This window comes from Eptatretus burgeri, chromosome 16 (genome assembly GCF_056783735.1).
Source record: "Eptatretus burgeri isolate ZD-2024b chromosome 16, Ebu_testis_v1, whole genome shotgun sequence".
In the NCBI taxonomy this organism is placed as follows: domain Eukaryota; kingdom Metazoa; phylum Chordata; class Myxini; order Myxiniformes; family Myxinidae; genus Eptatretus; species Eptatretus burgeri.
In genome coordinates this window covers 67,082,990-67,109,505 of record NC_140976.1, presented here as the reverse complement: position 1 = coordinate 67,109,505, position 26,516 = coordinate 67,082,990, and the positions used below count along the sequence as shown (strand labels likewise).

At 45.3% G+C, this 26,516-nt stretch overlaps 2 protein-coding genes across 8 annotated transcripts in view; one reads left to right on the top strand and one right to left on the bottom strand.

Annotated features, from left to right (window-relative positions):
* The window catches only part of RSPH14 (radial spoke head 14 homolog), a 276,628-nt gene that overhangs the window by 90,947 nt on the left and 159,165 nt on the right, over positions 1–26,516 (bottom strand). The gene's annotated exons all lie outside the window — the stretch shown is intronic.
* GNAZ (G protein subunit alpha z) overlaps positions 1–26,516 on the top strand; it is a 116,808-nt gene that overhangs the window by 9,778 nt on the left and 80,514 nt on the right. The window contains exon 3 of one of the 4 annotated variants that reach the window (XR_015052584.1): positions 9,116–10,436. The exons of the other annotated variants lie outside the window; for them this stretch is intronic. The gene's annotated coding sequence lies outside the window, so the exon portion shown is untranslated. Of the gene's footprint in view, positions 1–9,115; positions 10,437–26,516 lie in introns of those variants that run through there. 4 annotated transcript variants of the gene reach the window in all.

The window sequence follows — 26,516 nt, the reverse complement described above, 5'->3', positions numbered from 1 at the left end:
AGGTTGGTGAAATGAGTACCAGTGTACTGATAATAAAGGGCACTGCATCAGCGGCACAGCCAGCAGTCACAGGCTCCACATTCTCTACAGTATGTATGAGAAATCTCGACTTTTCTTTGTTTGCTTCGCTCATGCCTCTCATGAAGAGCAGCAACAGGGCCTGGAAGGATATGTTTGAAGTATGCACATTTGCCCTTGAGCCGCCTCGTTGTGGTTTGCATGTTGACCCAGCTATAAACTGGTGTTTTGCATGCGGGGTGAGAAATCGATGTGTCCCTCACAAGGATGTTAAGCCAGAGGACCTATCTGCCAGCACTGGTCGTTGGTGTACGTTGAGGATCTTCTCACGAACGGACGGCAAGTTATCGCTGGCCCTCTGAACAACTTATAAATTCCTGCCCAAATTGGCTTCGGTCAAATGTCTGGCCTGATCAACTGATTCGTGAAAGACTTGTGCCAAAAACGTTCTCCAACTGATTCTGGGAATATGTGGGGATTCTTTTTTATTATTATTAAATAAAACACACACACACACACACGTATGTGATAAACACCTGTAATGTGCAGTTCCATGCTTGTTTGCTGACATTGTAATGACAAAGGAATCTTAAAAAGATAGTTTGCAGAAAAGTAAAAATTCTGATGTACGTAACTTGCTCTTGGAAACGTGCTCATAAGTGGGTTTTATTGATTGATTGATTGATTTTAACGGGATTAAGCAAGGATTTGGCTCACATCCAAACTGCTCTCTCAGTCCATACTGTTGTGCATCACATCGATACCTTCAAGAGGACGTACAAGCAGACAAGAGGATGTCATTTTTCCCTCTACACCCTGCAATTTAATCAAATCTATTGTCATATTACACTGTTGTTGCATACTGTCCATTTTCAAACTGTAGATCAAACCTTTTATTTGGAACAACTGCAGGTGAGACAGGTTGCATAATGACCCTTTCAATTGGCAACTTGCTTCAAATGCAGTGTCTCTCCCCCCCCCCCCCTACACTTTTCACAGGCTTGAACACGTGGGATGTTCCCCGATTGCATAAACTAATTATGTAAATAAGTTATCTCTAAAATCAAGACTGCGCTGTTGGGCAGAATTCAATAACAGAGACTGGTATCTGATTGTGCATGTGCTGGATTTCATTAGTTGGACTTGGCATATACTGCATGGTGCGCATGCGCAGAAAATGTATCACGTACTGCGTGAGTACTGTTACGGATTGACATTTCTACTGCAGTGCTGTGTTGTTTCAAGTTACAAAAGGAATTTAGACCCAGGAGGAGGACATTCGGCCGATAGTGCCTGTGCTACGTCAACACCAGACCAATTTATATGAAAAAGCACAATGGGGAAAAATATTGGGGGAAGTTTATTTTTCACTCCCCAGGGGGAGGAGTAAGAGTGGGGGGTAAATCAAGACTGCACTTAAAAGTATCCTCTGTGCTCACTCATAGTGGAATTTAAAGAGAGGAAAACTATTTTGTCATTGTTGCATCAAAGTTGAGTATGTAATTGGAGTACCAAAGGTCCTCAAAAGGTGGATCACAGGCAATATCAATCCGAATCCCCCACGAAAAGGCTTCTGATGTTTATCCATTCAGACCGACTTCATAAATGATAATCTCATGAATGATATTTCTTGTCAGGTCAGGCCATATTAGATCTGTGACTTGTAAACCTGCACAAAACCTGCAGTTACCATGTAAACCTGTACAAACCTGTTCCATGGTCGGGTCGACGGCGACTTAACCATCTCCCCCACCAGGTTTCCTGGTGAGGAGGGTGTATGGACATGGACACACAGCAGGATTTAAAAAAAACCTGTCAAAGGGCGGAGAAGCTCCTTGTGAGCTAATGTCCATCCATATCTAGTGCCCAACTGTCTGCGGACATTCTCCTGCAGTTGATTTACCTTTTTAGCAGGTTGGTGGCAGGATTTGCACTCTGGCCACACTAAAACCCTTCACTCCACAAAACACATGAAAAAGGCCAAGAAAATTGAAAACCCACACTGGGAGCACCTCCTGTGCAGCTGCCCTTCGCAGGGCAGCTCATCAGATGACGGGATTGGGACAAAGCCTTCGGGACCCCACTCTTTGATGATAGGAGGGAAACCACAGGGTAACCTTCCCGGGTCAGATTGCAGTCGTGGGTGTCTGGATGGTGCTGAGGAATCATACACCAGATGGTGATCTCCTTGGGTTAACCTGAGGCGGTCCCTTCGGGTGTGTGCCTGGAATGTCCTATCCCTAAGAGAGGATGATCACCTGTCTCTGTTATCATCTGAGCTCAAGCGTTTGGACATCGGTATTGCAGCACTCTCTGAGGTTCGGAGACCGGATTGCGGTGAGATCATGGCGGGTGGTTACACCTACTATTGGTCTGGTCGCTCTGATGGTTACCATGCTTAAGGAGTTGCTGTAGCTGTGTCCAATAATCTGACTCCAATGATAATTGAGGTAACACCGATAAACAAGCGTATTATGAGAGAAAGGATTCGTCACTCCTTGGGTGTCATTTCCCTGGTCTCCGTATATGCTCCGACTGAGGTGAGTGATCTCACCGTGAAAGATGCATTCCATGCCATGCTCGAGTCTGTGGTTGATCAGTGCCCCAGGCAAGATGCACTTCTAGTCTTGGGGGATTTCAATGCATCGACTGGAACTGACAGGGATAGTTATGAGACGTGTTGGTCCCCATGGGTCTGGAAATGTGAACCTGAATAGCACTAAGTTCCTTGAATTTGCAAGAAGTCATGGACTTAGGGTGGCTGGTTCATGGTTTCAGCACCCACAAACTCATCGCTGGACTTTGTATTCCAACGCTGGTGGTGTGGCAAAGGATATTGACCATGTATTTGTTGATGGTCGGATGATCCAGAACTGCAGGGTCCACCGGAGTGCTCAGTTCCTCAATACTGACCACCTGCTTGTTGTAGCAACTCTTAACTGGCAGCATAAACTCCATAATAATGGTACCATCCCAGCCGAGGCTGGATGTTGGCAAGCTCAAGGATGAGAGAGTAGCTGAGGAGTTTTCAAACAGGCTGAGTGGAGATTTGTGGGTCTGGGTGCTTTGGGGGATCCTGCAGAGTTGTGGCAACTCTTAACTGGCAGCATAAACTCCATAATACCACTGTCCTTCAAGACCTTCTCCCCTTCAAGACCACTGTCCGTGATGTTGCCTGTAGATGTCTTGGAACTCACCGAAGGGAAAAGAAGAATTTTGTCTCTCAAGGGACACTGGATACCATTGCCCAGAGTGGCAGAGCCAGGCTGAATGGCAGAACTGAACTGTTCAGGGAGCTGAGGAGTAAAACTGTACGTGCACTAAGGGTGGACAAGGAGGCCTATGTATGAGGAATCTGTGAGGTGGTAGAGCATCACCTGTGGTAAAGTGATTCTCATCCTGCTTACAGGGGAATTTGCGCATTGCGTTCGTCTAAGCCCATCCCTCCTGATGGAGGAGTCCGAAGTGAAGGCCCACTGGGCCGGTTACTTTGAGCGGTTGTACCAGGCTGATCCACCACCTGTCGAGTTGGACGTCAGGGGTGTTACAATCCCTGTTGCTGACCCTCCAATCAACTGTGGCCCACCTACATTTGTGGAAACACAGGCTGCTGTGAACCGGTTGAAATGGGCTAAAGCTCCTGGGATCTGTGGCATCCATGCTGAACTTCTCAAGGCTGGTGGAAATGCTGCACTCGTGTCGTTGCATGCAGTTCTGTGCTCTGCCTGGAACACAGGCATCATCCCAACTGACTGGAAGAGGGGCCTTGTTGTCCCTCTCTGGAAAGGGAAGGGTGATCTCCAAGACTGCCACAACTACCGAGGGGTGACGCTGCTCTCAGTGCCGGGCAAGGTCTTTGCTCGGATAATTCTTGATCAGGTTCGCCACCATCTGCTTGAGCACCAGCATCCAGAGCAGTCAGGTTTTACACCAAAGAGTTCAACGATTGATCGTATCCTTCCTCTAGTCCAAGAGCATTAGGTCAAAATAGGCCCTAACCTGGACATTTTTGGTAACAAGCTGATTTTTTCAGGATAGGTCCAGGAATATGTCTAGAATAACATACTAAAAGTCCTCATAAATCCTCCTTGAGCGTTTTCCGCAATCCAAGATGGCGTCCAAAATGGCCGCCTCTTCTGTTTTTCTCATAACTTTGCAAGCAGGTTTCCCCAAAACACACTTTAAATGTCTACATATATGTTTTGAAGTATGAGGAACTCATTAGAATACATCTTAAGAGATGCTGAAGCACGCAAGTACCAATAAGATCTCTTGAGTTCTTCCAAAAGTCCAGGCAGAAGCAGACGCCGACACCCTGATTGTCTCCACAGCACTAGCACTGGCAGAGTCAGAACATGTGCCAGTTGCTGTCGTTGGTACGGACACAGACTTACTGGTAATGCTAGTTGCTCGGGCAACCTCTTCCACAGATGTGTACATGCTATGCCGCAGTAATCCTGTCACGGTCTTCAACATTCATGAGATTCAGCATGCCATAGGGGACACAAGAAATCACTTGATGTTTCTTCATGCTGTGACGGGATGTGACACGGTCTCTGCGATCTATCGTCAGGGCAAGCGTAAAGCTTTCAACATGGTGCACAAGAAGCGGGACTACGACTTGCTGGATACCTTCACAAACAGTGGAAGCACCCATGACGAGGTGGAAAAAGCTGGGGAAGGCTTCATTCTTAAGCTTTATGGAGCCAGCAGTTTTGAATCTCTTGATGACTACCGTCACATCGCATACAAACGGGCAATCGGTCGCAGTTCCCTGAGTTCATCATTTCAGCTAGAAAGTCTACCTCCAACTAGTGCTGCAGCAAAGCAACATTCATATCGCGCCTATCTTACCGTCCAGGAATGGATGGGTAACTCCTTATCTCCAACAGAATGGGGCTGGCGATTTCAGGACGGGACTCTTACCCCGGTAGAAACAGACATTGCTGTTGCACCCGACACTTTGCTGAACATGGTGGCATGTGGGTGTAAACCAGATGGTTGCAGAAGCATGACATGTAGCTGCAAGAAACTTGGGCTCTTTTGTACCTCAATGTGCAGTAAATGCAGTGGTCTCAATTGCAACAATACAGCACCAACTCTTATAGATGCCGACGATGATATTACCCCAACTTCAGAGGACATCAACATTGAAGATACAGCATCCGACGATGAAGACAATGACTGATGCAACTAGGTGTGTGCATGCGTAAGGTAAAGATTCATCTGAAACTTTTGAGGTTTGAATCTCTAGCATGATCTTGTTTTGAATGTCTTTGCCTCTTGAAACAGGCTAAAACAGCAGTGTGTTGATAAGTGGCGGACACTTTGAGCACCATTTGAATTTCAGAAAGAACTTCAGCAGTTTTATTGTTTCCTTTGTACTTCAAAGTATCTGAATGAGTTCCTTATTTCTCAAGACATAATATATTTAGAGATTTAAAGTGCATATTGAGGTAACTTAGTCACAGGGTCATGAGAAAAACAGGAAATTGCAACCATCTTTGGCGCCATTTTGGATTTTGGGACTAGTTCAAGTAGTTTTATTGGTATAGATATGCGTGTTTCAAATCTGCGAATAAGAATTTATCTAGATTCCTTGACTCCCATAACATATATAAAGACATTTTAGTGTGCTTTGTTGGGTTACTTAGTTGCAGAGTTATGAGAAAACAACAACAGGAAAAGGGGCATTTCAGGTGCCATTTTGAATTTCAGGATGAGCTCAAGTGTTTTTATTGGTGAATGCGTGTTTTTGAAAAATTCCCAATAAGTATATGATTCATTTCATTGAGTCGCAAAACATATATTAAGACATTTAAAGTGCGTATTGAAGTACCTTGGTGTAAAACCAGAAACGGCAGCAATTTCAGACGCCATTTTGGATTTCTGAAAGAGCTTAAGCGGTTTTATTCGTTTTTGTGTGTTTCAAAATCTTCCGATATGTATTGTATTGAGTTCCTTATACTTCAAAACATATGTGTAGACATTTAAAATGTGTTATAGGTAAACCTACTTCCAAAGTTATGAGAAAAACAGGAAATGGCGGCCATTTTGGATGCCATTTTGGATTGCGGAAAACGCTCAAGGAGGATTCATGAGGACTTTTAGTATGTTATTTCACACACATTCCTGGACCTTTCCTGAAAAAATCAGCTTGTTACCAAAAATGTCCAGGTTAAACCCTAATGCTCTTGGACTACTCATCGGGTCCTCACCTAACGCAGACGAGAGTTTTGGAAGGAGCTGATTGCAGCCTATGTTGACCTCTGTAGAGCATTTGATTCAGTGGATCGGGTTGCCCTCTGGAAGATTCATGCTCTTTGTGGGGTGCCACCTAAACTGATCGATCTGATGTCTGAACTATGCTCTGGTACTGAGAGTGCTGTGCAATGTGGTGGTTCCATCTCTGACTTATTTTCAGTTATTACTGGAGTTTGTCAGGGGTGTGTACTGGCCCCCACACTTTTCAGCACTTGTGTGGATTGGATTCTGGGGAGGATGTCAGAGAGATCAAGCTGTGGTGCATCATTTGGGAATGTCAAGATCTCTGACCTTGATTTCGCAGATGATGCAGTCATATTTTCAGAGACTCCAGATATCCTTTTGGGGGCCCTCGTGGTGCTGAATGAGGAGTTGGAGCCGCTGGGAGTTCAGGTTGCCTGGGTCAAAACTAAGATCCAGCTTTCAATGACATCTTGGATGCTGCTGTCCTGTCTGTACCTGTTTCTGGTGAGGATGCTGAGGTCACGGATAGATTCACTTACCCTAGCAGTGATATCCATGTCTCTGCTGGCTTTGAGCTGGAGATCAGCAGACATCTTGATCGGGCCTGGGGAGTCATGGATTCACTGGATCATGGGGTGTGGCGCTGCCGGTACCTGTGCAGGAGAACGAAAGTCCGAGTCTTCAGGTCCTTGGTGCTTTCAGTCTTGCTCTATGGATGTGAGACTTGGACTCTGACCAGGGATCTGAGACAGACTTAATTACTTTGGTACCAGGTCTCTTTGGAGAATCCTTGGCAATCGCTTGTCAGACTTTGTGTTCAACGAGTGGCTGCTGAGAGAGACTCAAATGATATTTGTTTCCTGCATAGTCCGTGAGCATCAGCTGCGGCTGTATGGACATGTGGCTCATCTTACTGACGCTGATTCTGCTCACCAGATACTCTCAGCGAGGGAGCCTCATGAGTTGAGGAGGCCAATGGGCAGACCACATGCCTTGTGGTTGCAGCAGGTTGACCAGCATCTCAAGGAGATTGGGATGGGCCAGGCATCTGCCTGGGGGATGGCCAGACGGAGGCCCCTGTAGTACTGGCGGAAAGTGGATGCAGTGATGTGCTGCTCTGTCGCCTCCTCCCAATACCTTACCTGACCTGATACGTGGTGCTTTAATTACCATCATGCCAGTTGCCTGGGTGTGGTTACCTCCCTCACCTGCCATGGCTCTTCAACAAAAGACTTATGCGACTCATTGCGACTGACACAATCTCTCAACTTCCCGAACCGGATCTCAACCAATGGTACTCCATCTCTTCTGGACCTGATTTTGTCCGATTTCCCTGAAAATATCTGCTGTTCTTCCTCTGCTGCAATCGCTTCATCTGACCATATCCTCCATTTATTCTCATTTGATTTGTATAAAACGACTTCACCCTCTGCATTTTTGCTTATGACTCCACTCTCTGCCGTGCCATCTGTCATCACACAGATCAGCAAGCAGCAGCCTCTTCACTCCTGCAGATCCATATAAAATCACAAGCTGGTCCAACACGTGGAACATGTCTTTCAATCCTGACAAATCTCACACTCTCACTATGTCTCTCCGAAAGGACCGTCTGGAACCCCCCCCCCCCATCTGCTTTCTCACCAATCCTCTTGAAGAAGTGCTTTCGTCCTAGCTTTTGGGTTTTACTATCTGCCGTGATCTTTCCTGAGAAAGCCACATCTCCAAGCTGGTCTCCAAAGCCAGTCACCGACTGAGCATCCTCCGTCGTGCAAAGTCCTTCCACGGCACACCTGAGCTCCTCACCACGTACAAAGCTTTCATCTGTAGCCTGATGGAGTTCTACTCTCCCCTCTGGAATGGTGCTCCTGCCTCACACCTTTCTCGGATTAACGCTGTGGAAATCACGGCATTATGGATCATTGGTATCTCAAGTGATGAGGCTGAGTCTTTTTGTCTCTCACTCCCTCACCACAGGCAGGTTATTGATATTTCTGTCTTTTACAGTCTCCTCTCTGTCCTCGCCCCCCCTCCCCTGCTCTGTCTGTGAACTGTCCCCCACCTCCCCCCCACTCCCCCACATTTCCACAGGGCGCTCAAGATCTGCCAGCATCCCCTTTCTGGTGAAACTACCAAAATCACCAATCACTGCTCACCTTCACTCCTCTTTTTTTCCCGCCTTTGGAATAAACTCCCTCACTCTCTTCAATCCCATTCTTCCCCTCCAGACGTTCAAAGCAGCCATTCATCCACCCCACACTCACCTCCTCCAAATTCCCTGTTTTCTTTCCTGAACATCCTTGTAGTGTCCATCTCGTTTACCCCGTGTTCCCTGCCCCATCCCTCTCCCTTCCACAGATCTCCTCATAGCTCTGTCCCCCACTGTTTTGTGCTTCCCTCTCTCACCCCTCTTGTCTCCTGCTTCCTTTGTTATATGTTCTGTGTGTTAGCTCTTATACGCGTCTTGACATTGTGTTTGCCATGAAACGTTGCAGGACAATACAAAAGAGACCATGTTGTCTCCTCTTCGAAGTATCATGCAATGTCCACTTGTATCCTGTTTATGTCATTAATTTTCACATTATGATATTCTTACAGTAAATTCAGCACAATGATTGGCCTTTTTCAGGGAGCGTGGGCATAAGCCACAAAACTATTGCAAAGGAACAATTTAACAACTAGTTCTCAATATGTCTGAGAGTGGAGAAACATAGTTCAGAGGAAAAAAGCGGTAACATTTTTATTAAATGGTGATAATTCTTACTCAACTCTGGGACCTTTGCACAAGGTTTGCGCAGCATGACCAATAATTAATGAATCGGTCAAAGCACGATGCACCATGATTGGCCAATTTTTGTTCTTGCATTTCAAGGTTGTGATTATCATGGCTACGGGAGGACAGCATCCAGGGAACGTTGGCTTCTCCCCAGATGGCCACCAGATGTTCACGAATGAACAAATGAGAATTTGACCATGTCATGCTACCATGGAATGGAACGTGTAACTGCACTTTGCTCTCATTTGATTAAAGAAAGATGTTTTATAGCTGTCAATACAAGATGCCCTGTGCTTTTTCTGGGGATATAGTCTGCAGTGATGACCCAAGCATTTCACAGAAGAGGAAAATGAAGTTCGAAGCATTTCTTGTAACTCAGGACAATGGTGAACAAGAATGTAATTAATTTTGATTTGCAATACTTTTGTAGTATTCCTACAGGAAGCGGCGCTCAAACCTCAGCGATGATAGAATCTGTGTGAGTGTACTTGTCAACCGCAGGACCACACCCATTGTCACTCTTGCCACATGAACCTTCTTTGTCATCAATGTTTGGTGAATGCATATACTACCAGGGATTGATTACAATTTCACTCTGCTCATAACAAACATGCAGGGTACTGGGGCGTGGGTCAGCTGCTGATGCAGTGTTCTTTCGCTCTGGTTCTCCCCATTCCCCATCACTCATCCCATACCACCTAACCCCTTGCTGTGACAATTGTAGACATGCAGGGAATTTATAATTTATTTTATGGTGTCTGAAGACCTAAATAAAAAGGAGCTGATACTCGAGGTCCCTTGCCTTTTGGATGGTATGAGGAACAGATGTGTAATACGAAAGCTAAATCTTGAACAGTTTTTGAAATATCACGAACACAAGCCAAGTTACCGAGATGGTTGCCATGGCAAGAAAATTCAGCCAATCACAGCCGTGATCTAATCAAGTTGAGATAATGTCATGAGGCATAGATGTGTGTTATATGAAAGCGAAATTGTCAACGGTTTTTGAAATATCACGTACACAAAATTGCGTGGACGGATGACGGACGGATGGACGGTTAAGCAAGGGTATGAACAAACAGAAGAAGAGTAGGTGAAGAGAAACGGTAGCCTTCTAGTAAGATGGTTGGTTGGGTATGAATAATTGGGATAGAAAAGATTGCAGGTATGGATGGAGGGTGGTGACGTGAGATGTTGGTGCACAACCTCCTCTGAAGCTCTGCAGAGACGTGTGTAATGCCTGGATTTTGTGAGTTTAACCAGGAATCCATGTCTGGTGTGTGCTCCTCTTCCATCCCCTCCCTCACCTTAAATGGCATCGCTGTAGTATCTGCCTGAGATAAGGCAAAATGTCTGAATGCTGTTTTTGCTTTGACATCTCGTGTACCCAACTCATCTCGCTCTGTCCCGATCTTACCCCCTTTTACCCGGTCTCTACTGGATTCTGTATCCTTCTGTCTCGCATTGACCCTGCTTGGTCACTGACAGGTCAGTGACAGACAGGGTCAGGTCAGTGCTCATTTTCTTAAATCTTCCTCTGCCCTTTTTGTTTCCCCTTTATGTGCCATATTCAGTCCATACTTCTCCTTTAGCCACCTCCCATCACCCTAGAAGCTGGTAAACCACTCCCATCCACAAGAAGGGTGCAAAAACAGATCCTATCAACTACAGACCAGTGAGCTTGCTTTCAATCACAAGCAAAATCATGGAATCCATCATTGCTGCTGATGTAATCTTTCCTTTTTTTCAAACAGCCTGATCTCTGAATATCGGTTTGGATTCTGTGCTGGTCAATTGACTGGACATGCTAACGTTCCTCTCTCAGCAATGGCTGGAGGCCCTAAATCTCAATCCAGAGGTCGGGACCATTCTCTTGGACATCCCTCAGGCATTCGACACAGTGTGGCATTCTGCTTTGTTTGGCAAGCTCTCTGCTTGAGGCTTACGAGACTGTCTTTGTTCCTGGATTTCTGACTCATGCCACTCTTGCAGTCAACATGATGCCATCAATGGAACCCACTCCTCCCCTCTCCCAGTGGAGACTGGAATTCCCCGAAGACAGCGTTTTGAGGCCAGTCTTGTCATTTGTATAGATGAGGAACATCTCTGATGCTCAAGAGAACCCTCTCCTCTTTTTTGCTGACAACTCCACAAAGATGAATGAGTACTCCCATCCCTCTGATAGGTTGACTGCAGCTACATCACTCACTGCTGATCTGGAATTTATGAAATTTCTGGTGTGATAAATGGAACACTTCTTTCGTTTTTGTAAAATCTTACAAAATCTCAAAGGTGCATCTTGGATTTGCTGTGGATGGTCTGGGAGCAGAGGGAGCAGGTGTGAAGAAGAGGTGCTAAAAAGCAGCAGTCATCAACCAGTCTCCAATGTGAGACAATAGGTATTTAGCTTCAACCTCATTGCAGGGTTTGCAAATAATGTTGAGATCTTTGGAGTCCATAGATTCAAGGAGAGGTGGAGGTGATGCTGAGGAATCATCTCAGAGGGGAGAGCAGTCCTCCATTGAGCTCTGAACAAAGCCCTTGTACAGTTTTTTTTTTTGTAGTCCCCCACCGGTTTCACTGGAGGGTCTATAGGTTTACTCTCTGCCTGTCCGTCCATCCCACATGTGGCTTTTCAGACTTTTGTCCCCCCCCCCAATACCCTTTAACATATTCAATTCAAACTTGGTACAGGGCTTTATTATAAGTTACAGAACAAGTTCGAGTTTCAGGATGTTTCATCAGTTTTTTGGACTTGCAAAATATCACATCGGAAGGGGACATGTATTGCAAAGTAATTCTTGCTCTTGTTTGTTCTGATTTTTCAAGGGATGATTTGGAATGATGAAGAATTCCCAGTCTGTCACTGCTTTTGGAGGCAAGTTTGTAAATTTGGTCAGCCCAGGAGAGGTCATGGCTGATACCAAGGCTGAGAAGTTCAAGAGACTGATCCTCTTACAGTGAATGACCATGCAAATAGATAGATATGTTTGATTATTCTTCTGGAGTGACAGGGTGAGACTGAGATTTGCAAGGATTGAAAGACATGTTACATTGTCAGAACAACAGTTACTCAATTACAGATTAGCATATGGAGTAGCAGGGCAACTGTCTGCTTGTCATTGGGATGAATGATGTACTGTCTGACATAACGTGGTGTCTTTCATAAAAGGTAGAGAGGGTTTGCAAAGCATCAGAAAGGTCATCGATTATATATTTATATATTTATTTATATATATATATATATATATATATATATATATATATATATATATATATATATATATATATATATATATATATATATATATATATATATATATATATATGGAACAAGACTGGGCCAAAGACACTGTCTTGGGACACTCCAGGCTACACTTGTTGATTTCTACACATTACATCACACAATGAATAATTGTTTAAAAAAGACAATTGAAGCAACATTATATTGCTCATAACAAAAAAATTGGAATAGCTTAAAAAAAAATAGGAAAACAAATCTCTGCATGTGTGATTGCACATGACAGTTGGAGCAGTACTACGAATGGTGCTCATCTTTATTCAAAGATGAATGATTCTCCCAAATGAAGACCCCGAAGCAGTCAAAGCATCAGACCGTTCTTGTGATGCTGAGACTCTCAGGCTGGGCAGCCTCTCATGCTGGGCAGCTATACTCAGTGGTACATTGATTTTTTTTAATGTGAATCATCTCGACAGACCTTTCTTGTAAGAATGCTCATCATCATTTGTTAATTGATGGCAGCTCAGGCATAAATTGAACCATTAATTTGCTATTGCTTTTGAACATACTTGGGAATCAGGATATAACAGTATACCATGAATAGTGACATCCTGATCAATTCTATGTTCGAGCTACTCCACGAGCCTCAACATCATTGACAAAAAAATCATGCCCCACCTGTTGTGTGTAGTTTGGGTACCCCAAAAGTCACCTAGGGATTTAGAAGTTAAAGAACATTTCTGTTTTTTAATAATTTGTTTTTAAATAATTATTTTTTTTTAAATAATTTTTTTAAAATAATTTAAATAATTTTAAATAATTTGTTTAATAGTTTGTTTTTTAAACATTTGGAAATTACCCCTGGAAAAATTCACAACTGAACAAAGAACCAAAATCGTGGAATTTTATTTTAAGTTTCATCGATCGATTATTCTCACCCAATGTGCATGGACACCGAATAATTTTGCGAAATTCAGAAATTTCTTGGCCATCACGTTCTCCTGATTTTGACGCCTCCCGATTATTTTCTTTGGGGTTACCTAAAGGAGCGTGTATACATCAATAAGCCCCATACAATTCAGCAGTTGGCAGCCAATTCCATGACTGCTATTATTTTCCACAGGGGGTGTCGTTACAATTATAAGTGAACAGGAAATAAAGATTAATTATATGTGGGGAAAAATTACATGCCCAGACCAGGAATCAAATCCAGGTACCCTGGAAGACTGCACCAGTGCTTTGCCATCCGGGTGACCCACAGGCTGAATACGCAGTTCTCCCACATGTTGATGCCACTCTCTTTCCCCTGTCTGAGCATGTAATTTTTCCCACATATACATATAATCTTTATTCACTGTTCATTTGTAATTGTGTTACTCTGCCCCCTGTGGTAAATAATGGCAGTCATGGAATTGCCCCCCACAGGGGAAGACCCTCTCATGGACAGGCCCTTGCCGCTCCAATGGTTGGCAGTGAGTGCCCCGGAAGCAGCAGGGGAAAGAGAGTGACATCGATATGTGGGAGAATTGCGTACTTAACTTGTGGGTCACCCAGATAGCTCAGATGGCAGAGCACTGGTCTGGTTTTCCAGAGGACCTGGGTTTGAGTCCTGGTCTGGGTGTGTAATTTTTCTCACAAATACAAATAACCTTTATTTTCTGTTCATTTATAATTGTGTAACTGCACCCATATTGTGTGTGTAAGTGTGTGTACATATACCAAATCAATCAATGGCACCCCACTGATGGTGAGTGGTGATGTCCCAAAACTAACTTTAAATTGCCTAAATATATCTCATATATATATATATATATATATATATATATATATATATATATATATATATATCTCATATATATATATATATATATATATATATATATATATATATATATATATATATAAAGCTCTTTTTAACTATAATTTCCATACCAGGTAAGGAAGGAATCCACCATCACGGACTAGCATCAGAGAGTGGTACAAGAGGTTTAAGGAGACTAGAAGTTGTCAGAAACATAAAAGTACTGATCAACCAAGCGCAAGTGCAGAAGACGTTGAACGCGTGCCATGAATCATTTCAACAAAGTCCCAGAAAACCAATCCGATGTGTATCCAGACAACTGTGATTACCAACCACTACTGCACACAGGATTTTGTCAAAAAGACTGAAACTTTATTCCTGCAAGGTGCATATTTTGCAAGAACTCAAACCAAGTGATGGATCCAAATGCAATGCGTTTGTCTTGGAAATGCTCAGTCCGATAGAGGATGATGAAGATTACCTGAAAAAAGTCATGTTCACAGACGAAGCTTGCTTTCATGTATCGGCGAATGTCAACCAGCACAATGTGAGGATCTGGAGCTCTGAACACCCCCACCTGGTCATGGAACACATGCTCAACAGTTCAAAGGTCAATGTGTGGTGTGGCCATCTCCATGACCAATTTGTGGGTACGTTTTTCTTTGCAGAGGATACAGTGACCTCAACAATTTACATGAACATGTTGGAAGGATTCGCCTTCCTACAGATTGAAGACCTGCATCCCACATTTTTTTAACAGGATGGTGCTCCCCCTCATTTGATATCAAATCAATATTTGATCCGTCGATATCAAATATTTTTCGATATCTGTATACCGGTGGGGTCATACTGGTATATACACAGATATATCGATAGAGTTGTGGTTCTGCAAAACTGCATGCCTCTAAGGCAATGGCATCCAACATACAGTGATCCCCAGGCAGTTATTTCGTTGGTCTCCGTGCGGTTAGACCTTCCCCTCATGTCTAGTGGGTTAATGTGACGAAGTGTGTTGCGTGGTCTTATAGCTAGGTCTATGAACTATATCTGTCTCCCATTCTGATTTCTAATCCAACCCTTTCCTTTTAGCCATGGTACAAGTCAAGCAAGCAAGCACACATGCCATGCAAAATGCGATATAAATAGCAAACACACCACTATGCCTCCCATGGCTTGGAACCACCACCACCAAACTCCTTCCAACAAGCACACTACACACGATACAGCACATGCATGGTGCGCCATTATTTCATTCAAATCTGTGGCCAATTTCCAATGGCATCTCACCTTGCTTCACCCCTCGCTCACCAAACTTCACCACTTCGACCACAAACGATTCCTGCACACGGGAAAAATATTCCCGCACCCCCTCATACCTCTGCATCACTGCAATTCGACACTATACGGAGGAGTACTCCACAACTTGGGTTGTCCACGGATCATGGAAAGCGGGGCTGAGCAACAGACATTAATAGCTCGACCACATCTCGCCGGGGATGTACTGGGTGAACACACGGGATTGATATGACACTTATCCAGTTGCCAGAACAGGGCAAGACAGGGGCGGCAAGGAGGGGTCATGGGAATGGTGATCCAGGAGTTTGGTATGGGGCCCAGTTGTGCAGTTTGGCTCATGAGAGGTGGCCCGTGGGCGGTGGGTGTGCATTGCTATTCGGCATTCAGACTGCACTCGGAGCACGCTCAGGGCCAGGGTGTTGGCTCATACCCTGTGGTGAGGCAGGAGCTCTGGGCTGTGGCAATCCGGATGGGCAAATGAGACCATTTCCGACCACGAGAGCCTGGCAGGGCATGGCAAGGGCCGCTGTGGCCCAATAGAGGAGCGGGATTCGGGTCGGGTCATCGCCCCACCCTTCACCCAGGGCTTATAAAAGGAGGAGCGTGGAGCCGCTCACTCTCTGCTTCGCCCTCTTCTTCTCTACTCCTCTCGGCTCTGCGTTGGCTGCTCCTTGTTGCCTCTGCCCTTCACTGGGTCTTCACTCTCGTTTGGTGTGCAACTGAGACGTTCTTCCTGAGGACCAGTGCAGAGCGCACGTTCCCACGAGCCCGGCAAAGTGACTAAGCCGGAGAAAACGCGCCAACTCTCGAGATGGGAATGCTTAAGCGGAGCATCCCATGGAGGTACACGCCACACCCACAGACCTATGCATGACAAGGTTCGGTATCTGTCTCCTCATGCATCTTCTCTTCTCTCTCTCTCTTTCCACCCCTCTATCTCGTTCTCTTTGGATGCACAAGTCTGCTCTGTGCGCATCATTACTGACTCGCCACCCCATTTTCCTCTGGCACGACACCGCACCCCCCCCCCATATTGCCCTCCACCACACGTCATACTCCCACACGTTACACACCAGTATTTCTCCCTCCGACCTCTCCCTAAGCGTACTGGGTTAAGTTGGTCGGCCGACCACGCCAAGTATTGCGAGGCTGTTTGTCCTCATCTGCTCTCTTTCTTTCTGAACTATATCTAATCGTGTGTGTGTGTGTGTGTGTGTGTGTGTGTGTGTGTGTGTGTGTGTGTGTGTGTGTGTGTGTGTGTGTGTGTGTGTGTGTGTGTGTGTGTGTGTGTGTGTGTGTGTGTGTGTGTGTGTGTGTGATGAAACCTGTCATAGCATAAGTTAAGATTGTAGAAGTTCTAATGCGATAAGTCTGCTCTGTGTCTGCTTTTGTTAAGGTGAAAACTGCTGTGCGTTGTGTGTGAGCTTTCATACGAGCCTCGACAATGTACACAAAAAAAGGAAAAGACAAGAAAAAGACGCATCAAACCAAAAAAGTAACACGATCCACTCTGCTAATCTAGGAATAAACAAGCAAGAGCATATCCGGTCTCACGAGATGTTTCACCCGCTTCCCAGCAGGCTTACTCAGGCCAGTAGATCCCAAGCCCCAGCATTTATCCATTATTCCTGAGGGGCGGCAATTAGTTTCTGGTCACGTGTCGATGCGAGCGGTCAATTGAAGTGTTTTTATGCTGACCTTTAGCAAAAAAACACCGTTCACATCATTGATTGTCTGCTCTGCTCTGTTTATTCACTCTTGATCTGGTATTGTGTGTATGCAGGTGAGTACATATTTGTACGTTCGTTCTTGTTTTGTGTTTTTAGGGCACAAACATAGCTGTCTTCGTGTCCGGGGGTTGGACGTGATGAAGTATGAGTTGCGTAGTTGGTGGAGGTTCTGTTTTGGTGTTGTACATGCGTGGGTGTGGTGTTGGCGACCGGGAATTGTTTTTTTGCTCACTTTATCCAGCTGTTTGCAACATCAAGTTTTTATCATATTGTTATGGCTGTGGAAATTCGCAAACCACCATTCAGGGCCCGTAGGTCAGATAACTCTAAGTACATGTGTAGTTAGCCCCAAACCCGTTGTTTAGAGGGAATTTATGTGATTCATTCGGGCTGCGACGCTTTGAGATAGCCGTTTTTCTGTTCTATCTTTATTTTGAACCAACCACGTCTCAACCACCATAACCATCAAACCACCACCGATAAACCCTCCACCACCCTCACCTCTCTCTTTCTACGGCCATTCTTGCACCACCTGTGAACACTGAGCGTCGGGCTGTCTTGGGCTCATTCAACGATACGCACCGAGCCGTGAGTGCAAATAGCGGCCTTTCCGAGGGAGAATCCGGATCAGGAACGCTACACGCCCACTTCTGATCCGTCCAATTAGCAAGCGCGGAGCGGCTTGGCCCCGCCTCCAGGCGCGTCTGTGTGAAATCCATATATGCAAATTCTAGGATCAGGGGAGGTTCACGCCCACTTTTCCTCTGTCCAATTGGCGAGCGTGGCTCCGCCCCCGAGGTCATTCTGATCCGGAAATTTGCATATTGTTTTCTCCTGCCGGCCTATAAAATGGCGAGCGCAAGGCGAATCATGGCAGAGTCAGTTTTTGGTTGGAGGGAAGAGTGTGGCAGCAGCAGAGTGTGGCAGAGAGTGGAGTCGGGTGGCGAAGGCATCGACTTGGGTTCTGCAGTCGGCTGAGGAGAGTTGTGGGAAGAGGCCAAGGAGCTCGGGTCCAAGGCGAGAAGGACGGCAGTCAGCGACGAGGTCGTGGTGGGAGATCGCTCGTCGCGGGACCCAAGCCAGCCAGCCATTCTCCCTCCCCCAAGGCATCAACAATTCCCCATTTTCCCCCGCCCTGAGATAGTGCAACAAAGGGGGCCCCGTTCCCACCCCACTCCAAATGTCGTGCCAACGAAACCCGCCAAGGAGCACGGAGTCGGGGCACAGCCACGCGGCCACATCTGCGGCTCGTCCGCCAACGCGTCACGAGGACGCGGGTAGGACCCACCCGGTCTCGCGGAACTGGCCGCTCCTTTAAGTCACGCGCGCATATTGGCCTACAGGCCCGTCTGCCCCCTTGTCTATGAGGGTGGCTTCTTTCCTTTGCTTTTGAGTAAATGTGTTGGCGCCGTCTGTAAAGTAGAACTGTATAAGTGTTGCCGTGTGTGCGCGTAGTCGGTAGTAACTCTGCGTCGTCGTTGCTTTTATTATTTGGGTTGCTAAATGTGCATTTTGACTGTTTGGCTGTATATGTGTGCTTTCCGTGTGTTGCGTAATAAATGTGCATTGTGTGAACTGTTTTCCCGTTTCGCTTCGTCTTTTCTTTATTGAACCTCCATCCTGCTTCACGTAAAGGGTTCGTAGTGGGCTTAATACGCCGGGTAATTAATTGGAACCGTCGAGGCCGACGATAACACCGCTCGGTTATCCCGATAGCACGGAACGGACCGCTTAAACGGTTCGTGTCCGGAGTCGGCCTGCGGCGAGGTACGATCGCCGGTCGACCATCCGCGCAGGTACTTAGGTAGATCTAATTTGGCGAGCAACCCTATCCTGCGCAGGTGGGCAATTGGCACGGTCGTGGTGGGGTTAAACCCCCACCCATGACTAGCTCCCGTCGTTGTTCGGAGAGGGTCACGACTGAATTGTCCATCCGGTGGGCAACGCGGTCGCGATTTGAGTGACGTGGCCTTTCACACGCCGGCGGGCGCGAATTCGCAACAATATGTATCATATGTGCGTATTTTATGAGTATGTACACAGTCTCCCCAGTTAGACCATCATCTTGGCTCTTTTTTTGTTTTCATACCTCCCCCCCACCCCCGAATCAATCTGTCGTTTGTTGAATATCGTGTCTCAGACACGGATCCCATCCAAATAAAATTTCTGGCCAGATTGAAGACAATGAATGGTGTGCTATGTCTGACTGTGTCACCTTTCCAAGCCTAACTGTTCGATCATGTTCATCTTGCCATTGTTTCAAATTCCTTTTGAAGCAAAGGATAACATTTTTCTCATCACATTGGCATATTTGCATAAATAAAAGGTGTTTTTACTTCTTATGATCATGTTTTATTGAAGAATCAAAATTGAATTGTTTTCGACAATATTAATGGGTGAAATTTCAGTACTTGGTGAGACCACCTTTTTTCAAGCAAAACGGAAGATATCGGTTTTGGTTTGCTTTCCTGCAGTTTCTGGAGAACTAGCGTTGGGAGGTTGTTCAATGCATTCTGCAATGTTTCCCATTAATGTGCTATTGCTGACAGCTTTACCCTTCTCAACCATGTTGCACAAACACGTTCAACGAATCTTTGTTTTAAGTTCACCCAAATGGAGCTTGCCACAATTTTAGTTACCACCCAAAATTGTCACCAGATGGAAGCCCATCTTTTAATTTAATGATGCTCCGAATCGCATGCCATCTTTTATGTCACCTGAGTCCATGTACAATGAAAGGTTGGATGCTCCTTTCACTCCTTCTGTCACATGAGTAGAACATGGATTTTGAGGGAATAAAAACCAAGCCACATGCTCGAGCTGGGAATTAAGCCCAAGGACATTCATGGGTCGTTGATGAAACGTGCCTGGTGTTGGTTTAATGGTTAGGGCGGTGGGCTTTGGATTCCACAGTAGGATCCTGAGTTCAAATCCCACTCAGCTGTTGAATTAATACCAGGTGTGGTTGACTCTGCCTGTCATCTTTCTGAGGTTGGCAAAATGAGTGCCAGCATGCTGGTATCCTGTGTTGGAGTGGTGACCCATTCAGGATTGTTCCCAATAGCCAAGGAGATTGTTTAGGCAGCACCAACGCTCTGCACAGAGTCTGGTCCCAATAGATGGATGATGAAACATCACTTAAGATTTGATCTCTTCTGGAACACAGGTGGAGTCAGTGCAATAGCTGGCTCTGGCTTTTTATTTTTTAAATTCAACTTTGAAACAAAAAAAAACAGAATTACCCAAATACACCTTGATATTTACCTCTGCCACCAGAAGTGAAGGAGGTTATGTTTTCACCCCTCCCTGTCTTTCTTTGTCTGTCTGTCTGTCTGTCTGTCTGCAGGATATTTCAAAAAGTTGTGGATGGCTCTGGCTGAAATTTTGTGGGCAGGTTGGGTGTGTGACAACGACGTGCTGATTACATGTAGGTGAAGATCCAGATCCGGATCCAGATCCAACGACTAGAATTTTAATTATGATTCTTCACCATTGATAGATAGGGCCAAAAACGATATATAGCACGATATTTAATATATCTATTGGGCCCAATATGTTCATGTGGATCAGGCATTACGTGGCGGAGGTACGCGCTCTACCGAATGCCCTTCAAGTTATGTTCTGCTTTTGTAAGTAATAATTGTAGAGGATGCTCTACTCGTGTGGGATGAAGTAATGGAGATCATGTGCATATGGTTACTTTCTACATGCAAGATCAGATCATTACATATTGGGAAGGGGAAATGGGGGTGATGTCAGGAATTTTTCACAATGTGTTTCTGTAATAAACAGATTGTTTAGGGTTAGCTTTTGGGTTATATTTTATAGGTTTTCTTCTGAACTTCAGCTGGTTCACTGTAAGCCACATGTTTACAGTATAACAATATGAATATGGCCCACTGTAGGTAACTCAATACGTGATTATAGTGTTTGTTACCTCTGCCGCCAAAAGTGGACATCGGTTAAGTTTTCACCCGTTTGTCTGTCTGCTTGTCTGTTTGTCTGTGGCACAACATCTCAAAACGTTATGAATGGATTCGGATGAAACTTGGTGGACAAGTTGGATGTGCGACAAGGCTGAATCTTTTCAATTTTGGTAAAGATCCACATCTGGATGCAAGAATTTTTTTTAATATTACAAGTGATTCTTCACCATTGAGAGATGGGGCCAAAAACGATATTCATCATGAGCATTTCAAAAAGTTGTGGACAAGTTATAACAAAATTTGGTGGATGCGTTGGGAAGTTGACAAGAACAAGCCAATGATATCTTGGTTCAGGTCTGGATACAGATGCAGCCGATCGGTCCGATACAAAACGTAAACTGTTCAGCGAGTGCCGTTCTAGTTTTTTTTTTTAATGTCTTCACCTTGTGCACAATGGGGGATACTATAAATACAAGTAAGTCTGCTCTGTGCGAAGGTGCAAATGAGCTTCTCCTCAGAATAACAATTCATGCGAGCACTGTAATGACCATTTCAATAACCAGGAAAATCTGCTGTAAATGTTGAAATGCCGTTTGAATGAAGATTTTAGACAAATCCCTTCACAGACCAAATGTTGGTTTGGGAATAATTGGGCATACAATACATTTTGAATCGTTTTTTGTTTTATCCGCATAATCCAACAATCTTCTAAGCAGCCTTTGAAAGGCAAGAGCTGGATGGATCTGTTGAAACAAACCTGACCAGCTTCCTTTTCAACAAATGCCTCCTTCCATTATTTTGATAATGGGCCATGGATCAGTCTTGTGCTGAGATGATTGCCATCTTCCAATAACGTCTAATGTGCATTCCCTTTCTTGCAAGTACTTATAATGAAAGCTTGTGTATCATTTAGAAAACGTAATGCTGTTTCATTACAGGCCTTCTCATGGTCTACTCAAGCCTGGTGTTGGCTTCGCGGTTAGTGTGGCTGGCTTGGGATCATAGAGTCCTGAGTTAGTTGAATTAACACCAGGTGGGGTAACTCAGCCTGCAATCTTTCTGAGGCCGGTAAAATGATTACCAGTGTACTGGAAATAGGGGCATTGCATCAGCGGCACAGCCATGCCCTCAGCCAATGATGCTACCTGCAGCCTTGTGCTGCATACAAATGACGAGGAGGAATGATCTACTTTTCCTCCCTCGCCAAAATGTTTGTGGCATTGCGCTAGAACTGAGGTTACAAATGTGTGCACCATGAGGTTCTTATAAATGCTCGCACCTGGCTGAAATCCCTTCCGTATCCACTACACCCCCCCCCCCCCACCTCATCAACTCCTCTTGGCTTTTCTTCCTCTTTTTCTTTCTTGAATGCAGCTCATGCCTGAGAGTGGCATATTTGTTGATGGGACATGAATGTGCTACTGATACAGTGCATCCTGTATAGTAGAGCATGAATTTGGAATTGTGCCATGGTTCCGGTGATAGCTCACCTACTCTTCATGAAGGACACCGCGGGATCTTTAACATCCACCAAATAATGTCACAAGGGATGCCTAGTTTAAAGTCCATCCGAGGGATAGTGCACACATTGATGCCTTGAAATACACAAGTCGATCATGAAACGGCCTGTATGTGAAACACCAGTTTATAGTTGTCAGGGTTCAAACCCAGGCGAGACTGTGTGTGTGTGTGTGTGTGTGTGTGTGTGTGTGTGTGTGTGTGTGTGTGTGTGTGTGTGTGTGTGTGTGTGTGTGTGTGTGTGTGTGTGTGTGTGTGTGTGTGTGTGTTTTCATATCCCAAGAGCCTAGACTATCCCACCAGCCTTCGGCTTCTCTGAGCATGAATTTATGAAAATATTACTCTCCTTGGTGGTCTTTAGAGAGCTGCCAAGATGCCACGATGCATTTGGCAATTCGGCGAGGCAGATTGTTCTGTTGTGAAATCAGATATCTCTCTGATAGACTATTTGTACACCTGGAAGGCAAGCGAAACCGATGGGAAGCTAACATCCCTCTTCATACCTTGCAACGAGTGTGTACCAGTCCTACAATGATCCAGAATCCAACCACAAGCTTGTTTGCTGTCCAGTTGTTTTGTTCTCCAAAGTGTTTCACCTTTCTCCAAAGCAGTGTGGCAGCTGGTCAAGTCGATCTCTTGTACACATTCACGGTTTTGTACCTTCACTCCAAAATGGTGTGTTTAGTTCATGTTTTACAGTACTGAGGAAAACACCCGATTACCTTAACACTGTCTTTACTGTAATATGAAAGGTACACAATCCCTCCTTTCCCCTACCCAACCTTTTCCATGAAACAGACTGCTGTCTGCAACATGTGGACTTTACTCCTTTACCCACTAAGGTAGAGAATTCCCATGTCAATTTGGCACCTGAGCAACTGTGTCAAATGACAGTGGCACTTTAAGTATCAAGAACTCTGTTTTGGTGATGTCCTCTCCTCTTTCCTCACTCTTCTCCACATCTTTCTCAGGTACCCTCCTGCCTTCGTTTGTAAAATTGTGTTTGTAAAATTGTTGTAATCTTTGTTCACAAATACCATACTCTTATGATACACATTTAATAAGAATGAAATACCTAGACTACGTTACTCACTTTAACCCAATATCACAATCCCGCAGAGTTGTCCCCTCCTTTCTCTGAGGTCCGTTCCGGACCTCATGGGACAACCTGGGGTCAGCTAATAATGACACACACACACACACACACACACACACACACACACACACACACACACACACACACACACACACACACACACACACACACACACACACACAATCCCATCTATTCTAATCCCACACATACAGCATACATTGTATCCCTGCTCGATGTGTCGAGAACATTTCCTTCAGATTGTGCACATAATTAACAATTCTATCCCAATACTGTATATGTGTATATATATATATGTGTGTATATATATATATATATATATATATATATATATATATATATATATATATATATATATATATATATATATATATATATATATATATATATATATATATATATATGCCCCTCTCTCTCTTGCTCTCGTGCTCGCTCGCTCCCTCCCTCTCTCTGAGGCTTTGTTCCCCGATGCACGGGCACATCCTTTATGTTACAAACTCCAAACTTGGAATACAAATACAACTTTGCGTGGGGGGAACATGGGCTATATGGCCATGGCCTCACATGCGGGTGTGTGTGTGTGTGGTGGGGGGGGGGGGCGGAGGGGAGTAAATTGTGCAAAAATGTGTAGCGCCACCTGATGGTGGTTGTGGCGGAGGGTATTACAATTTCCTCTTTTACCAGGGCAATGCTAAGGTTAAAGCACTCTTCACCCAGGTAAATTTGTCCTCCCTCCCTTCTCCCACCCCCCACCCCCCCCAAAAAAACCAAAAAAAAAAAAACCGGAGGGGCGTGTCAAAGCCTGTCATTGTGTGTCATGTGTGAGACATCTCTAGTGGGAAGGGACTTCAGGGTGAACGGGAGGCAAAGGGGTGGGAGTAGGACATGAGGATGGGGACGGTGAGAGGTTAAAGCACTCTATGCATGAGTAAATTTGTCATGGGCAAAACCCTTCCGCCTTGGCTGCCATTTCCAGCAGTCTCACTCAGCTGGTCTCTCCACAGGGATCACATGGAACCCCGTCCTACCAGCCTCTGTTCCCCCACCCTTGTGCCAATGCTCATGGGTGACGCCGTACAACTTTGTCTCATATCTCCCTCCCTTTCTAGAGGGCTCACGGGGAATACATCTTTCCCCCCAATTTAGCTGTTGCCCCCCAGCTTTTCTAGAATTACAGGGACCATGCGGAACGCACACACAACGCAGTCTTGTTCTGACGCTCCGGGCTTTCCATAAAACCCGGAGGGAGCACCACCATCTGCTTCTAACTATCCTGTGAGGGATTGCATGCATACATGCTCTAATCTTTGTGCACAAATACCATACTCCTATGCTCTACATGTAATCATGAAATTACTACACTACAGTATATTACTCCCTTTAACTCGTATCACATCCCCACAACAAAATATATGAATATATATTGCATTCTACATTATATATTATGAGCAGAGCCGACCCGTTGCTTCACCGACCCGTTCAGTCTTCCTCTTTGCCAAAAATTGCTATGTTGGTCACTTTGGCATCACTTGCAGACTTAAAACAGCCTCTGAGGCCACAGCCACGGAGCCCATGCTATTTCTCTCACAACGTTGTATCTATACCATGAGTTGGAGTTTGTAGCTTTAAAGTTGAGGCCAGGAATAATGAACAGCATGTTATATTTTTATCAAACCAATAACTAACAAACGAAAAGAGGTGAGGGAGATGGGGTGGGGGGCGGGGTCACAATAGCGACAATCACTTCGCTTACGAGTATAATCAAAAGACAGAGACATTGGCGTTTCCAAATCCCACACCCTTCTACCACCTGTTCACCCCAACCCCCATCCCACCATCCCACAACCCAAACCCCTCTCCTACTACCCCCTCACTCCTCTCTCACCCAGCTGCCCTCCCACCCCACTCACCCCGGCCGCACGTCCCTTGCTGTTGGAAACGTTTCCCACACACGATGTCCCCGTCCTACCAGTCTCGTTTGTCACCATAAAATATTTATATTTTGTCACCATTATATATTTATATTGTTGCAGGCTGGGGTCCGGTGGCAATAACGAGCACTAGGTGGGGGAAGTTACGTCGTCTCCCACCAGACTCCCGGAATTGTAGGCCATCGCTTACGGATAATTCTGTGACGCGATGGGTCACTTAACCGACTGTGCACGCCAATAACTCCACCGCGGGGCGTAGGGTCTTTTTGTCTCGAATCAATTTACCTAATTAACCACGCGCTTTCGACTACTGGGGAACCACGCCCTCGGTATGCCTTGCCCAAACCGGATCACTCTACCAACTATGGTAGAGTACCAACTACCAAGTCCGGATCGGATGCAGCCGAGCGGACCTGCCAAGAACGTACCGGCAAGAATGAACAGATTATCGGGGATAAAGACCCGGCTAAACTCATATCCGAACCATGCTGGACCAATGAAGGAAAAGAAAAAAAACGAACTGGCAACATTTCTACAATAATTTATTTACAATCAACTTACAGAAGGACACAGAGCAGACTTATCGCGAGAATACAGGCAAGATTTACAATGATCAAAGAAAGCACTTATACAGTACTACTTACCAGATGGTGCCACACACTCAGACTAAATAAACCCAGATGAATGGCAAAGGACTTTTGTAGCCAGGGAGGGAGTGAGCTGAGGTCACAATTGTTTTGGTACCTGAGTTTCGGGGAAAGGGGTGCTCCGTGGTGCGGCACCAGACAATGGTCGCGCAGCTCGGCCCACAGCCGCACATGTGGAGTTCCTATGTTCGCGGAGGAGCCCGGGTGGAGAACACGGAGTCCAAGGTATAAATGGGGCTTGAAAGTGTGAAAGAGCAGGTGGAGTTCCCGATGCTTGATGTCGTAGGGTAGAC